Here is an 18,003-nt window from a genome sequence, read left to right as displayed (position 1 = left end):
TAAAAAGTCAAAGAAATGCAAAGATCAGTTTAAGTTATGCAAATTAATTCAGACTGAACTTGCTTTTAATTCAGGCTGAATAAATCAACGGTGATTGACTGAATCGCTCGTCTTGTCGGATCAGTTAGTGGGGATCTGAGCTCAGGATCAGAAATCACTGAAAAGGGATGGGAATATAAGTGAGGTCCTTTTCTGTTCAACCACCTGGCAACTGCTGCTCGCTCATTCATCCACAGCTGCGTGGGAGGATGAGGCAGGAAAGGCCTTGAACTGCAGGACTCAGACCTGTCACTTCTTTCTTCTTCATAAATGTCCAAAACACATACGCACAACAGAAAGAGATTGAACAGGGATATTTGTTCCCATGTTTTGTTTTTGTTTTCCCGTTTTCTTCACAATGAAATGCAAGCCAATGACGTGCCTGCATGAGCCAGTCATTAGCTGTTCTGTGCACTATGGAGCTTGAAGTTTCCTGGATGAGTGAGGACAAGTAACGCTACATTAAAAGACACGTATGCAACAAAATTAGAATTTTATTTTGATGTTGGTTAAGAGTTTGTTCCTAAAAAGCAGCTCATCGTCCTTTGTTTGGAAAGACTTTGGATTTAGGACAAGTGACGCTAACAGAGAAGAAATGATTGGTCACATCAGCTCAGACATCCATGAAAGCAAACCGATACAGCTCATCAATATTTCCATCAGTCTCACAAAGATCACATTTCATTCATTTGGACAAATATGTGTCCAGTAAACACAGTGAGCAATAAAGGCTTCAGGGAAAATGGTCAATAAACTGGCCAAAAGATGTTATCCCCTTTTGCAATTATTGTTCCACAGTGAAAAGTCTGTGTTGTTTGCAAAACCTCACAAGGGAACTGGAGAGGGGTCTCACAGCTACGAGTTTACATCAGTCATACAGATACAATGAATGGAGCCAAATATTTTTCTTTTAAGAGATCCAATAAAAAATTTTTTAATGAATACTTGTGATCAAAATCATTTTGATCATCATTTTGGCCATCATCGTGCAGATCTACCTGTGGTAGAGCAGGGGATTGCAAGTATTGGTTGACAAGGCAGGCTTAAGATAAATCTGTGATAGGTGACCATAGTCGGACGTCCTGTCGTGAATAATCCTTCTCCTCCACCTCCCCTCACCCCTTTTGCTCTTTCATTTGCTCTCTCATCCTTAGATCCTGTGTTTCTGTCCTCCCTGTGCTTTTTTTTCCTCTGGGTCAGGGAGCAGGTAATGTGTGCAGTGCGTGCACACACATCCTCATTTAGAATACATTTTGTTTTTGATGGGCCTCCCAGCATGTGTTCCCGTTTCTTCCTAATGTGTGTAGATTTGTTGCTGCTTTGGCCTTCTTCCACAGGCCAGCACAGCCTCAGCCAGAAGGAAAGCAGAAAAGAAAAGCCTTGGCTCACAACCACAGGAGGAAATGCTGTGGTTCTTTTTCCACAGAGCTCCTTTGGTTTTGGAGCGTAGTTGGGTCGGTTAAAGGGCCGGATACTTGGGAGTTTGAATCTCAGTGAACACAAAAGGGGACCAAAGCAGGGTGCTGACATTTTCCACCTCAATTTTACTTTCTTTTCTCTCCAGCTCCATCTCCACTCTCCTGTTTCTCCTGGGTATTTGCAAGTTATTAGCAGCTAAGTCAAAGCTGTTGATCAAGTCTTCCACTGGCTCTGTGGGTGAAAAGGGGAAAGATGAAAATACAAGTGGAAAACCCAAAGCTGGAGTTAGGGCTGCCACGCTTAGTCGACTAGTCAGATTACGTCGACTATCAAAATTGTTGACGACTAATTTAATAGTCAACGCGTCGTTTGAAGCTTTGTAAGATTCCAAAAGATGCGGGAATAAGCAGTAGGATTTAAGAGTGTAATAACGGACTGAAACAGAAGATGGCAGCACTGCATGTACAAGGATGCCAGCTGCCGTTAAACCCCGAAGAAGAAGAAGCTGTGTCTGGTGTCGTAGTTGTGTCCAAATTCAGGTACCGCATCCTACTGTGCCCGCATTTGTAGGCTGATTACGTTACAGCGACATGACGAAGACTGTCCAAATTCGAAGACTCCGACAAATGCACCCTTCATTTCCCCAGATTTGAAGGATGGGTCGGGTGTGTCCTTCGTGGCCCAACCTATCCCAGAATTCATAGTTAGCTAGTTAGTTTTAATATTACTCTTATTATTCTTTGTGGGTCACAAAATAAACGTTTAACATATTTTCAGGCGAGAATGTAGCTGTGTAAACCTCAAATATCTGCTCTGTTTATCAAGACGCCACATATTTTCAAAAGCGCTCCAACGTTTTCTGAGACGTCTGTTATCCACCAGCTCGATAGGTAGCCGGGATTCAAGGCTCACTAGAGCCGGCGAGAACACCGGACTCCCAACAAATCGTTTACGAACCCACAGCCGTCTTTCACTACTCAGGTTAAACATATATAAGTCACTTAGATAACTTAAAAATCTTATTGTTTGGCTTTTTTCAGTATTTTATTTGTTCCTGAGTAAATCGGTTGGCTGAGATTAAAGTTACAGTTTTTACACAGCTGAATAAACGTCAAGCAGACAGCTGATCATCAGAAGTGTGAGATGCTGGAGAATATACTGCGGTGTCCTGTTATATTTTAGATAGCAAGGGACAGACGGCTGAGTTTATTAAACTCCAATGAAACAATCTGCAAATTTCATTAAAATTTAATAAACTATCATCTTGTCTTTATTTTTAGTTAGCACATACCTGAAACACTTAAAGCTGTAAACGAATGATAGTTATATAAGAGCAGATGCATGCTGGTGCAATAAGCTGTACATTTTACGTCCAATGGATGATGATCTGATTAGTCGACTAATTGCAAAAATAATCGGTGACTAGTCGACTATCAAAATAATCGTTTGTGGCAGCCCTAGCTGGAGTATAAACCTGCTCTACATTTAGGACCGCGACTTCCCCAAGTCACCTTTGAAATTACAGGCAGAAAATCAGAGAACCCGAAGATGTAATGGCGAAGGAGCCGTTTTCCTCTCCTGCATCTGGGTGCGTCTTTGTGCCGACTCGGTAAGAATTCTAATGTTTCCATCCCTTCCCGTTTCCGTTCATTCGATCTGTCATTTTCTCTGTGATCCCACATTAACACATCAGAGCTGAGAGCTGACTGACACTGTGCACAGGAAGCAAATCAGACTTAGCATTTTGCATTAGCTGTGCATCACAGTGGCAGCCTGAACTCTCGTAACCACTGTAAATAAAACTCTTTGGCACTCTCAGCAGGGCCTTGTTTTCTGCTCTGAACTTTGAAGCAGCTTTAGGCAGACACTCGCAGAATCCAAAACAGAGCAAATGAAATATATTACACCTTAAAATGTACTTACTGTCCTTAAATACATTTCTCTCATGAAAACGGTTGTGTAAATGATCCCAGCCATACAGAAGCCTTTGACGTCAATTGTAGCTGCAGCTGATACTGCAAAATCAAAGTCGAGAGCATTAGAATGACTACCAAGTGAATTAACAAGAGTGAAAAGGAGTCTTAATGAAATGGCTGGGTTGGCATGTAAGTGAGAGTTGTAAAGGAGCAGATGAATCGAGTAGATGCTGAAGCACAACGGCTGCTCTTGGGGAAAAAGATTTAGACTTGCAGCATTTTGTTCCTCTGATATTTTTCTTTTTTGCCAAGAATAAAACCCAATGGTCTCTCTCGCACAAGTTGGGTTTGTTTTCATCTCTGCCCCCTGTGCCTGTGCGCAGTTCTCCGTATAATGTAGTCTTGTCATTTGTTGATACAACTCGGGAGCACTTTGGTTTGATTTGGCAGCTCTTCCTGTTATTATTCTCCTTGTCAGTGTTTCTCTCACTTGCATCTTTTCTTTGCACTTTCAAACCAAAAATCTGAGGAAGACGTGAATCAAGGTTACATTTTGAGAGGACCTGGATGTCATTTGGTCTGTGAGCTCAAACAGCTCTGAGCCATTTTTGTATTTGTACGTTAGTTGTACGTACATTATCTGGTAATAACCCTAACTAGAATTTGTGATTAGTGTTTTAGACCAGTAAATGTGCAAAAGTTGTCTGGAAAATAGCAATTGTTTATATCATTGCACACCAAACTACAGTTTCCATTTTCATCCATCTGCCAGTGGCTGGAATCATACCCAGATATAAAAGGTTCTCTCCAGATGTAGTTAACCTGCACCGTAGTGTACACCATACTTTCCACACCTGCATCACCATGATGACACACTAATAAATAAAGGGTTTAGAATAAACGGCAATTGTTTTTGGCTTCCTGACAATGCATTACAATAACCAGTAATCTGCAAAAGTGTCAGTTCCTAATCATGTTTATAGTTCTTATTGCAGTATTTTATTTTATTTTTCAGTTTCCCAAAGGGGCAAAAAATATTGTACTAAAATTGCTGACACTATGAAGAGTCAGCTGATTGTTGTTTAATAACTTTGTCATCAGTTTATTAAATATGCTAATGTTTACATATGAATATTTTCTAGATTATTGGCACTTAGAGTACATTTTTCCCCACATACAAATTTCAGGGCTGAAAAATACACATGTCCTTTTATGAAAGAAAGATGGAAATCAGATGGGAGTTGTAGAAATGGATCCAGCACCTGGAGAATTAACAAAATACAGCTCCCTGATATCAGGAATATTCATAACTGATACGGAGCACTGCTAGAATAAACATGATCGAGTCCAGGCTGCATTCACTTGTACCCTTTTCTACAGCAAAGCCCCGTACATTCACCAACTATCATTACATCACACATCAGAAAACACACTGAAATATTACGTCATTGTTGTGGGGAATGTTCCTTGGCCTCTTACCTCAAATGCAATTTATCTAAGCCCAGTGGCCTGCTACTACTCCTGGCACTGCATGAGTACATCGAGCACACAAGTATATCACACCCTCTGACTAGCCTCTCTGAGAGGGGGTCTTCAGGAAAGCCTGTCACCTGTGCTGCTGTGTGTGTGTGTGTGTGTGTGTGTGTGTGTGTGTGTGTGTGTGTGTGTGTGTGTGTGTGTGTGTGTGTGTGTGTGTGTGTGGACTGTGAGTGAGCATTCAGGTGCTGGCATGTCCAGGCTTCTGCCTAGTCCTCATGGGAGGCTAAATAAGCTGCCCAGCTCTACTTCCTTACATACCCACTCTGACACAGACAGGAGGGAGAGATGACAGCAGGAGTACAGTTAGAGGAAGATGTGGATGTATAGGTGCAATTTCTTGATTTCTTTCTTTTTTTTTCTTTTTTTTAAAACCTTTTTTCCCCTCTTTTCATTCCCTTCCTGTCACGCTCCATCTGGCTACACTTTCCTCTAACTGCTGCACTCCTCACTCTCTGTTGTTCTTCTGCACACTTTGCCATTTCCCTGTGTCTGTACTCTGGAGCTCCTGGGTGGATGCTAGGAAATAAAATTTAATTGAATTTGTAGTGATGCTGAATCCACTTGAAGTGATCGTCGGCAGCACACAGCAGTACTCACTTGTTGCATTATTGGTAGCTACTCCAACATGGAGACCATGGACACCCAGCTATGATCAGAGACGCAGTTGTGCTGTGAGTTGCTGTGTGTGTGTGTGCGTGCGTGTGTGTGTGTGTGTGCGCGTGTGTGTGCGCGTGTGTGTGCGTGCATGCGTGCGTCAGAACATATTCAGCAAAGCTTTGATTTTCAACAACTGTTCATTAGCGTTCTTGTCTCACTCAGCTGCTCATGCCTAGCAGAAGTCTGCATCCTATTCAGCTTAAACCATCAGCGATATCAGGGTGGATAATTATTTTGTGCAAGGCAGAGCAACCTACATTTTTACAGCTGCATCATGGGAGTCAACTGAATACGATGTCAAGAAACACTTGAACCGTCCCTCCTCTGTCAACATACACAGAGAAATTCAGTGTCGCCTCATAACAGGAAAAAAAGAGAAGCGTAACCATTCTTTAGAACTTTTTGGGCAGTGCAGACAGTGTGGACCAGCATGGGTATGCATGGGTCAGCTTTGCAGGCATGTCATCATGTTGGAGATCAAAGCATTTCAGAAGCGTGCTATTTCATATGACTGCCCTCTGTCTTTGTTTCCACAGCTTCCCATCACAGTGAGGCACCATGTCATCTTAGAGCTAACATTGAACATTTAACCACATTGCTTTAGCCAGCTAGTCGTTAGCTAGGGAATTTAAACAAATCATCTGTCCCTAGTTGGCCGCTGCACAGGTGCCTTACAAAGCTATAATTGAACTGTAGTCAGGACACCAGTGTGCTTATATCACAGGTGATGAACTAAGCATGTTTTATTTTGGATTTTAAAAAAAGTCCATCTTAGTTAACTTGGTTAAGCTGTAACTAGGCAGAGGAGCTGGTAATAAGGTCTTAAAATAAGAGGCAAAGTCATTAGAGCAGTGGCTTCCCACCTGCACGCTCTTTATTGTATCATGATGCTTTCTTCAGGATGTGAGGCAGATTAGGAGGGAACAGGGGGAAGGAACTCTTTCAATAAGATGGCTTATCTGTGTCATTTTAACATAAAGTGCTTAAAATGCTGAAGAAAAGTTATCTTAAGAGGCCTTAAAGGCACATCAGACTTCTGCTCCCATTCATCAGGCTCTCTCTCTGTTTCTCTTTATCATATCACCAGTGAAATGAAATCATCACGCTGGGCAGGAGGGGCGGTGGGGAGGATTCTTTGAAGTGGGGTTGTATGAGGTACTTAACATAGTCAGTGTGTTGCCTACAGTTGATGGTGCCCCCAATTTGGAGGAGCAGACAGTAGGAGCAGCAGGGAAGCTAAGAAATGTGGCGCCATAGATGGGGTCAGTAGCAAAATGAATTCTAGCCATATTTAAAAAGAGGCCCAGTTGTACAGTGCAATGAGAATACTTTCACCAGTTTACCCTGTGATCAGAGAGGCCGTTACATCCATCTGTGACGTCTGCAAAGCCACCAGACTTCACTGGCATTTTACTACAGCAAATCCATGAGCTTCTAGACTACTTCTGCTAGTTCGTGGTCTAATACAGCATATATAGATATAATGGCTTTAATCCGCATTGGAAATTCCAGTCTGAAGGCCGTAAGGGTAAAATTGAAATGTTATAAATGTAGAGTACTCTCGCACTGTGTAGATTTATTTATTTATTTATTTATTTATTTATTTATTTTTAATATTTTGCAGACATTCTGCTTTTTATAAACCAAGTAGGCAGTTGTTGCTGGTGTTGAAATATCAAGGGTACCTGCATGATTTTCTGCCATTGTATCAGACTTGCCATCACACGTCAACTTTTTTGGAGAAGACCTGCGACTGGCCAAAATCTTCTTTCCCCAACTAGATTTACTAATGCCTAAAAACAGAGTGTAGAGGAGGAGGTGCAGGAATCCAATTTCCTCTCTGATTGCTTGATTTAGAATATGCTGAAAGGTTAGAATCAACTTTTTGCACAGTCATGCCAGATCATTAATCTTCATAAGGTTCATGGTAAAGCACTACAGTGGAGGATATGTCTGAAAATGTGCAATGTAATACCCTCCTTTAAACAATTTTGTGACTCGAGTAAATAAACTTGCTCATTAGCACTGTAGTGTTTCTAATATTCCCTAAACCAATCCCCAAGCCCACAGTCACCTATACAGTATAACAGACAGAGCACGAGCTGGCAAATATTATGTGCTAACTCCTGTGTGAGATATAGGTCAGTGGTTATTCTGTAAATAATTATTCTTCACTGCTTTTGAGAGGCTTGTCCCTAACAACTGAAGAGAAATCATTACCATCCCGATTATTCACACATAATCTGTCGTTGCATCCGCCCTCAGGTTATACCTTTTTCTCTCGGGATATTTGCATTCCGCAGCTTTCTTGTTTTTTGTTTTTGTACCTCCCTTGCTTTGGGAGAGGTGGAGACTTGTATTTTTTTCTTTCTTTTAATGTTTGCTGTGCCTCTGCTTTGTTCACCTTAAACTGCAGACTCAGGAGTTTTCTCACAACACACCACCAGTGCCTCTGTTCTACGTCCCCATTGTACTTAGCTGCATTAGTGTCTCATGTACGCTGTTTTTGCTCCAATTTTTTTTATCGCTTTACCATAACTTCTTTTTATCAGGATCAAATGCCCCGGCGGCAGCTGAGTGAAGGCTGTCTGAAACCTTGCTAGCGGCAGCTGAAGCATCTGACTGGCTAAGCTGTCAATTACATGCTGTTTAACAATTCCCCCAGCATCAAGGGGGACCACTCTTTGGTTTTCCAGGATGGAACGACTGGGGAGAATAATTGGATGGCCAGTCAATCTGGTTTCTCATAGCTTGGCATCAGATTCCTTGGAGAATAATTTCTCATGACCATCTTGCCTTTCAGCTAACACGGTCTTCATCTCATTTATCTGTTGACCAGCCTTTTTTGTAAAAACATGGTAACTAACAGGAAAACAAATCTTCAAAGAACAGATAAAAGTAGAGGCCCTAATCACCAGACATCCCACAATACAATATTATCATGATATGGAACTGAAAATCATGTGAAATCAATTTTTTTCTTTTTCTTTTTTCTTTTTCTTTTGCTGCTAAGTGAGATTGTCAAGCATACCAACACACACGTCACTAAAATCTGCCATAAATGTTTCCAGTCAGTCAGAAATTCACATCACATTCGCGCTCATCAACCTTCCTGTTCTTCAGAAATTTAACCAGAATGCAACCAGCTAGCAGCCAAGTGAGTCGAGCCCCCTCGACTTGGGCTTATTGACAGCCTCATTCAGACTGATGGCAACATGTTAGCAAGTTCTCTTTATAAATTACACCGCAATTATGTACAGACCTTTGACAGGCTCTCTGAGAGTGATTGCAGTCAGTCTGAGTCAGACTGCGACTGTTTGCAGAAGCTTTGCCTCCTATCAGACAAAGTGAGCCCTCTTGTTTATAGTATTCCCAGACTGTTTTAATTTACTTAAAAAATATGAAATGATTTAGATTTGGTATCCCTGTATCGATACAATATCACCATGCAAAATATCATGATACTATGCTATATACTGATAATTGCTGATTTAATTGCTGTTAAAAGGTTCAGTATAAATATTGAGTAGTATCCCTGCTGCCGAGCCCAGACAATAAAGGGGTTAATCCTTCATACCGTGGTCCCTGTGGCCTGGATAGACATTGCAGCAACGCTGTGAGTTGTCATTTACAATAAGTTTTTAATTTCAAGTTTCTAAGTTTGAAATTACCGTAAATTTTTTATGAAGAAAAATTTACTTTCAAAAAAGCAATCAGAACTAATGAGACAAAGCCATTGGGCTTACATGCTGAATTATCTGATGGAAACTATCCTGAACCCTAAAAGAGGGTCAACAAAGGGATTTGACAGAGAAGCAAGAGAATACCAGGTTCAAACAGAAAGACAGATATGAGTGCCAAAAATGGATTAGTGGCTGTCACACGGCAGACTTTGCAAAAACATTATTGCTTTCCCATTTCCACGTTTCCCACAGAAATGGAGAAAGTACTTCACACAGTTTCTTAGATAAACTGATAATGGAGCAATAGTAGTTGCTAATCAGTTCCTCATCCCCTCATTGGACTCAAATTCCACTGTCTTGAACTGTGGGTAATGAGATGGTGGTCCCTGGTCTGTTCTACAGAGTCAATGAGCTTCAGTTAGCAGCACATGACCCAGTTTACGAACTGCAGCAGGTCCTGTATGGAGTGGTTCTTTAGCTTTAGTCGGCAGCTCCACTTTCACTGTGCACATACAAGGTGAACAACATTAGGTGACTTCAAGTCACTGCAGGTGAAATGAGGACTGGCAACGAGAAGTGGGCAGGGCCTTGACATAAACTTTTCTCAACCTCCAGGCAAAAGTGAAGAATACCACCGAGATTTGACCGGGTAGAAAATCCATTTGGTTACCTCAACGACTGGAGCCTGGAATGTTTGCAAGCAGTCGGCCATCAGCTGCAAAGCCTCATGCGACAAGCGAATCATTTCTAGTATGGACGCAGACCATAGTGTCCAACCTGTCAGTACTGAATCGCAACTGAGCAGTTTTTCCTTCCCACTGTCACCAAGCGCTACTCATCGGTCTGTGGGTTTTGGAAGTTTACCTCACATGCCTTCAGGCAACTGCTGTTGTGAATCAACGCTGTATAAATACAACTGATTTGAATTACTTTCAAAGTTTTTGTTTTGTTTTCTGCTACTTTGCATTTGCCTGCAGAATGACCAGCATATGATTGTTCCATGCAGGCCTCAGCTGTAGGTCACAGCGTGCGTCACAGTTTCCAATCCAAAAAACCCCCCACTGAGTGCGTTACTTTGTAGTCATCATCACTGGCAGGCCTTTAACAGTACATGGGATTTCTCAGACACATGCCTGCGTCTTTGTGTGCCACTCCCTCTCACTTATCTCTCTGACTTGCCCCTCTCCCGCGGCTCTGTGGGAGGTGTAAACATGCTAATGACATTCATTTACTGTCGATTCTCTTTAATGTTTCCCCCAGGCTGACGTTTCATTATGGCTCCTGATAACATGAAGTCAGATCCAGTCCTAAGCTTTTCAGTTCCTCTTCATTCTCCTCAGATCAGGCTTTTGTGCGAATAAGGATGTGATTCTATACCTTTGCAGGAATACACAGGCTGGTTCTACTTTGTCTGACGATGGCATTATTTAGCTGTATTCACATTATTTGTGCTGATTTTTGGGAAACAGATCAGTCAGCTGAAACATGAATCGACACGCTAGAAGTGGCAGGCTAATCTAATAACGCGAGAGAATGTGACTGTCATCTCCAGCTGAGAAGAGCAGCCCAGTTTAAAGCAGCTTAGTGCTACTTCCTCTTTTGCTGCTTCCAGTGACCTGCCTGACAGACATGCACACATGCCAGGTTAGAGTTGGGTGTAAGTGATGCCGTAAACTTGTGTGTGTTGTAAAGCTGGTGACACTTACAGAATAAGACACAGGGTGATTGATGCACTATATGAAGTCGGGGCAGAGTACAAATCACCTTTTATTACAGTAACACACACACAAAGATGCAGATGGATGGTGTGCAATATAGGGCACCCTATCTTTTTGATGTTGCAGTAAATTTTCCATGGTTACCCTGAGTTGGATTGCAGTGAATGTTTCTCTGTTCCAAGGCTTTCCCCCCTCATCCTCTCACTCAGTCAGTTATTGTATGAGCAGAGTAAGACTCCGGGCTACCTGTGAGGTCAGCTGAAGTGCAGGGATTAAAGGTCGGGAGCTGTTGTACAGTCATTAAGTGCTTATGGCTGTGAACTGTGGGACTAAAGGTCACACATGTTTGGAGCCAATTCCCTTTGCTCGCCCCCGCATCTAGTTAACCCACTTTCTCTTTCACTTTAGCTCATGTGCTACAGCTCTATTTGAACACAGTTGGGCAACCTTACACAGTGAATTTAACCCCGATAAGCTTTGGATTTGTTGGCTAAGCTTTCTTTTACAGTATAAAGGCAAATTTTCCCAGAGAACTGCACCTCACTGGATATTTTCCTTTTTGGTCTGTTCTTTGTAAACCCTTCAGATGGCTATGTAGGAAAACCCCAGTAGTTAAGCACTTTTTGAAAACTCAACCCTGCCCGTCTGGCATCAACAACCACGCTATGTTTAAAGTCACTTAAATCAGCCTTATTCTTCATTTTTATGCCTTTGAAGCAGGTCGTGTTGATCTCTTATGCTCAAATGCAGTGAATTACTGCCATGTGATCGCCTGCTTAGATATTTGTGTTACTGAGCAATTGAACAATTTGTTTTCCTGGTTTTCTTTTTTACTGTGTAACTTTTTGTGTTTGTCTGGCTGGTGATTCTCATCCTCATCTGTAGCTGCTGACTGTCATCAGGAGGCAGTGTTCAAAATGTGTTGAACAACTGGTAACTTATTTTTTTAAGCTTTGGATTGTTCTGATCAGCTTGTGGTAAAGTGAAACCAACAATAAATGTTTTCCCATTTCAGTCTGTTTTGTTTTTTTTTGTTGTTGTTTTTGTTCGTGCTCACTCCCCTCTCCTGTTCTGCCATTTTTTGAGCCAATAAGCATTTCACCTACTCAGTGTCATTACGTCATGCCTGTGTTCGAATACAATGCAATGCAAAAATCCTACGTTAAGCTAATTGTTTTCAAATTAGATTTTAAACTTGAACTATTCTGGGGTTTTTTGTTTTTTACAATTCTCTAACATACACACAGTTAAAATGAGGGTTATATGAAACATTGCCAAAGTTTGAAATATTGGGGTCAGTGTATGTACAAGTATTCCCTGTGAGCCAAGCTAAATACACTGTTTCAGATTTTTTTCCTTCATACTCTTGAGTGTATGTACAGACAGACGACGCCCCTATTACGGTTATCCAGACACTCGGGTGTGACAGTGAGCTGTGGACCTACTGTCCAAACCTTTTAATGAGGGGCATCCAATCAGAAGACAGCTGATTTAAAGAAAGGGGAAAGGAAGCTAAAAGGCTTGTTGTAAACAGAAGCTGAACTGAGGGGGCTGCATTAAGACCCAGAATAACATAAACAATAATCATTTTTAACTGTGAATCATGCAGTGCTACTCTGGTGGAGTCCAAGATAAATACACAGAGCTGGGTGTCAGCATAATGACATTGATTTATTTTTGAACGTGGTTCTTATAGCATCTGTTTTTACTGGCTTAGTCCCATAACAAAAATAAATGGCTCTGCCAAAGCTTTGCATACGTAGTTGCTCATCTTTTAAAAGGTAAGAGTTACATTTTCAGCTGCAGTAATCATCACTATAATCTGATAAGTGGGTAAACAACATGTTGTGACCCTGAGGAACCCACTGTGTGTAAATACTAATTGATAATGAGATGATGAATCATAAATGCAGGGAAAACCAAAACAACATATTGCTGTAATTACATTTGAGTGACCTTGTTGAACCTGTCCTCCATATATTCTAGTGTACTGGTATCTAATGGGACTTCATGTAAAGCATGTTTCAGTAAATACTTTACTGAAAACGCTGTGTTACAAATGAATAAAGGTGGCATCCTCACCCTCTCACTTTTCCTCTCCTCTTCCTGTCCATGCTTCTCTTCTTTCTGTCTCGACACCACCTCCCCCCTTCGCTCTCATCCTCTTCCTGTTATTTCAATGAGGGTGGATAAAGTGCAGGAATCATCAGAATAGCCCATGTGCAGCTGACTTCTGTTCAGAGCCATAATGCCTGACACTGCGTGCAGCTGAGCCCCATTCAGAGCCAGAATGTCTCCTCCATGTGCAGTTTGACTTCTTCCAAGACACCCTGTTCCGCCACTTCAGCCGTCTGTAGTTCAAAGCCAATGGATGAGCTATGTCTATATATGTGGAACTCTTTATTTGAAACTGTTCATGTTTAACATGAATATCTACCAGTAGTAGTACACATGAGAGTAGTTAAGTCATTCAAAGGTGAATTTCACACTTCAGAGATATCAGCTGTTCCACCAAAGTGAACCTGCGACATAAACATGGGGTAGAGTGAGGGCCTGATGGTCATGTAGTCACATAGTTATTAGAATGGCAGCTGTCCCACAGTCACCTACTGTGAACATGGTGTGGAGGCACATGGAAATGGAGCATCGTCACATTGCACACATGTCAGGATTGGCAGAAAGGGAACAGTAGCTTTAAAGTAAAAAGTAGTGACTTTTGCCAACTGGATCGTGAGCCCTGCACCTGAATGCATCATTTATAGACACCAGTGGAGGATACAAGCTGCTGCTTATAATTAAATAGACCTCCAGAGCTAACAGGCTAAGCGCAAGTACATTACGTCTCCTGCTGTGGCACTTCTGGGTAACGTTCAGATTCGTCCTATCATGAGTCTCAATTTTAAACCCAAAGCAAGTACACGGCTGAAAGGCTGAAGCCAATCACTGAAAATGTTCAAGTCTTTAAACGTCAATCCCTAATTACTGTTTAATTTTCTGTCAGCTGACTAATGGTTGAATGTACAGCTAATTTCAGCTGTAATTGTGAAGTGATGATATTAAATGAATTCTCAGAGTGGACTGCATTTGACAAAACTGTCTGCAGCTTAGTTGTGATAAAACATGAAGATGCTCCTGCACTGTTTTTGAGCTCTGCTTGCGTCTGATGAAGTGTATATTTGAGCAAAGCAGGGCATGACACAAACAGCTGGAGTTGATGAAAGAGATGAAATGATTAGAACGTGATGGCTGAAGATCAGGGTCACTTCCTTGTGTTTTCCTGGTCCTCTTGGGACGTTTTTCCCAGTTCATGTTATTTTTATATTTCCTCAAGTGAGCTTTTTTCTTTTTTTTCTTTTTTTTTTATTTTTATTTTTTATTTTTAAATCACATGACGTCCCATCTCACCTCCTCCTCCCGTGTTCTCGCTTGTTTTTGTCCCGGCTCCTCTGGGGCCTCTCGTTCGTGGCTGTGTAGAGCGCAGCCTTGAGCGAGTCTTGACATTTGAGGCGCTGCTTGCAGAGGCGGGTGGGGCAGAGGTGAAGTGACTGGACTGTGGCGCGGGGGGACGATAAGGCAGACGAGGAGATCCCAGCTGCATTACTAATGAATTGTCTTTTTTTTTTTTTGGACTTGGTGCACCTGGTCCAACAAAGTTGAAACTCAAATGCAGTGTGCCAAACTTCCAGAAATGGAGGAATTCATTGTTTGCGAGCTGTTGTTAGCTTTTAGTTGGAAAGGTAGATTTCCCCACAGAGCCAGTCAGTTCCTTTCAGTCCAAAAAGCTTTAGAAAAAAGCTGGAAGAAAGCCATCATCTTATGTGTCATTCTGTCCTCTCTTTCAGTACACCCTGTACGCTGACAGTTAGGAAAGCAGTGAACAGTTTTTATATTAAATAATTAGACTGACACTTTGCTTCTTTAGGGTGAACAGGCTAATCACAAATGGTGCATCTTTCTAATTAAAACTATCAGTCATCAGCAGATAAGTGAATATAGTGATGGGCAAACACATGGATTTTAACAAGTGAATGTGGAATTTACCACCTCGCACCTCGTGTGTCTTGCTTAATTGCATTTAGAAGCTCCCTATAAAATAAATGACTATCATGGGATGTTGAAGGGAAAAAGAAACTGAGGAATGTTTCTGTTCACTAAACCTGGTGGTGTGTGTGTGTGTGTGTGTGTGTGTGTGTGTGTGCACAGAGCATATAAACATTGTACAATCATTCAGGTCAAAGCGGCGGTTTATTCAGCAACACTGCTCATGGTGTTTATTTCAGCCTCAGTTTGATCTATGTTTACACCGCTTGCGTGCACAGAAATGGAAGTGTGTGTGTGTGTGTGTGTCTGCATGTTTGGGCGCCGTGCCGTCCTACCTCACCCTTCTGACGCTAAGCTGCTTTAGCTTGATCACCATCTGTTCAGCCAGTCTGTGTTTGTGCACAGAGACTCACACTCTTCTTCACTCACTTGTGTGAACACACACAAACACATACACACAGACAGAAAAACTGGAGCAGCACCGCTTGCGTTCAGACCTTAGCCAGCCGCCCCGGTGGTGCCTGCTGCAGAGACAGCGTGTTGTTTAGCTGTGAAATGGGAGTTTTCACATTACTGCTGAGGCTGTGCTGAGTGCAATTTGCTGTGGGATGTGTAATTCACAGAAAGCTGCTGCAGGTAGTGAGAGTCATACTGGAGGGTAGCAGTGTCGCTAGTTAAAAGCTGCTCTTCTAGTGAACCCAACTGACTATTGCATTTCCCAGTTCACCCACAGGACAGTGTGGAAAAGATCAAAAGCCACAAAAACATGCGGTGGTGCTCAGCAGTGAGCTGTCATTTTTATCCAGTCAACTTCAGACTGGCTCTCAAGCCATGTTTTGTTTTTTGTTTACTTATAGTTTTTTTTTTTTTTTTAATATGTGGATCGTCTTTACATGTGCTTTCAAAGTAGCTTGAGTTGGGGGTATTGTAACCAAGGCAACAGATGGAAGATGACAATTTTTCAAAATCTCTATTCTAAAGTTGGGTATTAATATTCAAGCAGGTTTTAAGAAAAATGGCGTTCGGTATGGCTGATTCATTATGACAGCATTGTTGATCATAGTTATTATACTCAGTATTGCAATCTCAGTTATTTAATATGACAAAATCAGGCCTATTCCTACATTACTGGGGATATCCTGCAACCTTAGATGCAACTGAAACAAGAAGACATCTGAGAGCTCCGTGAAGGCAGCTCACTCTCTGGGCAGGATTCACTTTCAAGGAAATCATTTAGTATTTTGTAAATTTTCATGCATGTCAAATATCTACTTAGATTACAGAAGTACAGGATTAGAGAAACCTTCTGAAGGTTTAAGTGATGGATAATAAGTATGATCTGTAAATAACTGGATGAATAACTTCATTTTATTATTTAATATTATACTGCAGTATATTTCTAACTAGGCAGCTCATTTTCTTTCTTTAACGATAGAAAACATTGTGAGGTCAACCTGAAAGAAAGACAGATTTGAAATGCAAAAGTGAGGTCAGAGGTCAGATCTGTCATGATATTTAGATGCAAACTATAATGTGATGTTTAGAGTCCCCATATACCAGTATCAATTCATAAATGCTTTTAAGTGTAGCTTGAAAGATGAGACATTTCATGAAAGTTTGACCTTATTTGACCTTGAAGAAGAGGTCAAAGGTCCAAAGTAAGCAATATTTAGAATCCCCATATATCATCCGCTATATTCCCCTATATATGACACCTATATGGTGTCAGTATAAACAATGGCATCAAGTAACATAGTTTTAAATAGCTCTGTATAGTATTATCACTTTGAGATTCATATCAATCTACTGACCTTGAAGGAGAGGTCCAATGATACTTAAAATCCACTCTATATACCTACAAAGATTTATTGTAAGGAAAACAACAGTTATTTGATGATGTTTGTATGTTTATTTATTTTTTGCTTTTAATGAGAAATGCCAGATTTAGACTATTTACCAGCTGCAGAAATTCTTCTAAACGAGAGAGGGAAAAAAAGTTTTGAGTAAAAACATGTTTTATTCTGATTTAGTTCCACAGTGAAGACAAAAGGGGACAATTTGCATGTAGAAGGAATCACAGTTGGTAGTTTTTTGTTTTTTAAATCCCAATTCTCATCAGATAGGAGAAGAAATATATTTGCATACCTCCACTAATAAAGGAGGTGTGCGCAGAACACTCACCTCCGTCATTTTGCTGCAAAACCTGATGGAAGATCAGCATAATTCATGCTGCTTCTCACTCTCTGTGTGGTTATACGTACATACACATATGATTACATCACAGTCTAAAAGTCCAGTTCATTACTTCTCATCCTACATCTCCTTTAAATACCACCTTACTAACAGCAGTCAGTGGACCTCGACTGTGTGCTCCTGTTAAACTTGGTGCATCTGGGGACAGTTTTCAGGGGTAATCAGACAGAAAGAACGTGGATGGGACTATGCTCCACCATGACTATTCTTATACATTCTTACTCATTGCTTCATGTGTTTGAATCTGCCTCCACTCTCCGCTGCTAAACCTTATGCTGTCAACACGTTCACTTTTTAATCACACATTATTCTTCAGTGTCCGGGTCACTTCAAACCTATTACCCAGGCGCTGTGAGTGCACCTGCAGCCAGGCGCTGTATTTAGCCGGTGTCCTGCTGCTGTAGTGCACTGTAACCCTGACCTGCTGGCTTGTTAAATCTGAACCATCGGTGGTAGACCTGTGTTTATCCCAGTGACTGAATCGGATGATGCACACGCTCTGCAGGAGGGATGATTCATGGTGTGGACCTCAGCGATGAGAGCCATAGTCCAGCTGTGGCTTAATTGCATGTACTGATATTCTGCTGCACTCAGTACACTCCCCTGGGGTTACTATTTCAACACTATTTTATTTCTTTTGTGTTTTAAAAACAAAAAAAACCCCATCCTTTGTTAAGTCTTTGAGCTTGTCATCACATAATTTTGTAACAGTTCACTAGCAGAAAATTGATGTGACAC

At 41.4% G+C, this 18,003-nt stretch overlaps 1 protein-coding gene across 16 annotated transcripts in view; it reads left to right on the top strand.

The window, feature by feature from the left end:
• caska (calcium/calmodulin-dependent serine protein kinase a) overlaps positions 1-18,003 on the top strand; it is a 162,495-nt gene that overhangs the window by 38,525 nt on the left and 105,967 nt on the right. The gene's annotated exons all lie outside the window — the stretch shown is intronic.

Source organism: Mchenga conophoros, linkage group LG16 (genome assembly GCF_057382185.1).
Source record: "Mchenga conophoros isolate Kocher_MC1m ecotype Shallow Benthic linkage group LG16, M_conophoros_male_GT1.1, whole genome shotgun sequence".
In the NCBI taxonomy this organism is placed as follows: domain Eukaryota; kingdom Metazoa; phylum Chordata; class Actinopteri; order Cichliformes; family Cichlidae; genus Mchenga; species Mchenga conophoros.
The sequence above is the reverse complement of the archived record's forward strand: the minus strand, read 5'-3'. Positions and strand labels throughout refer to the sequence as shown.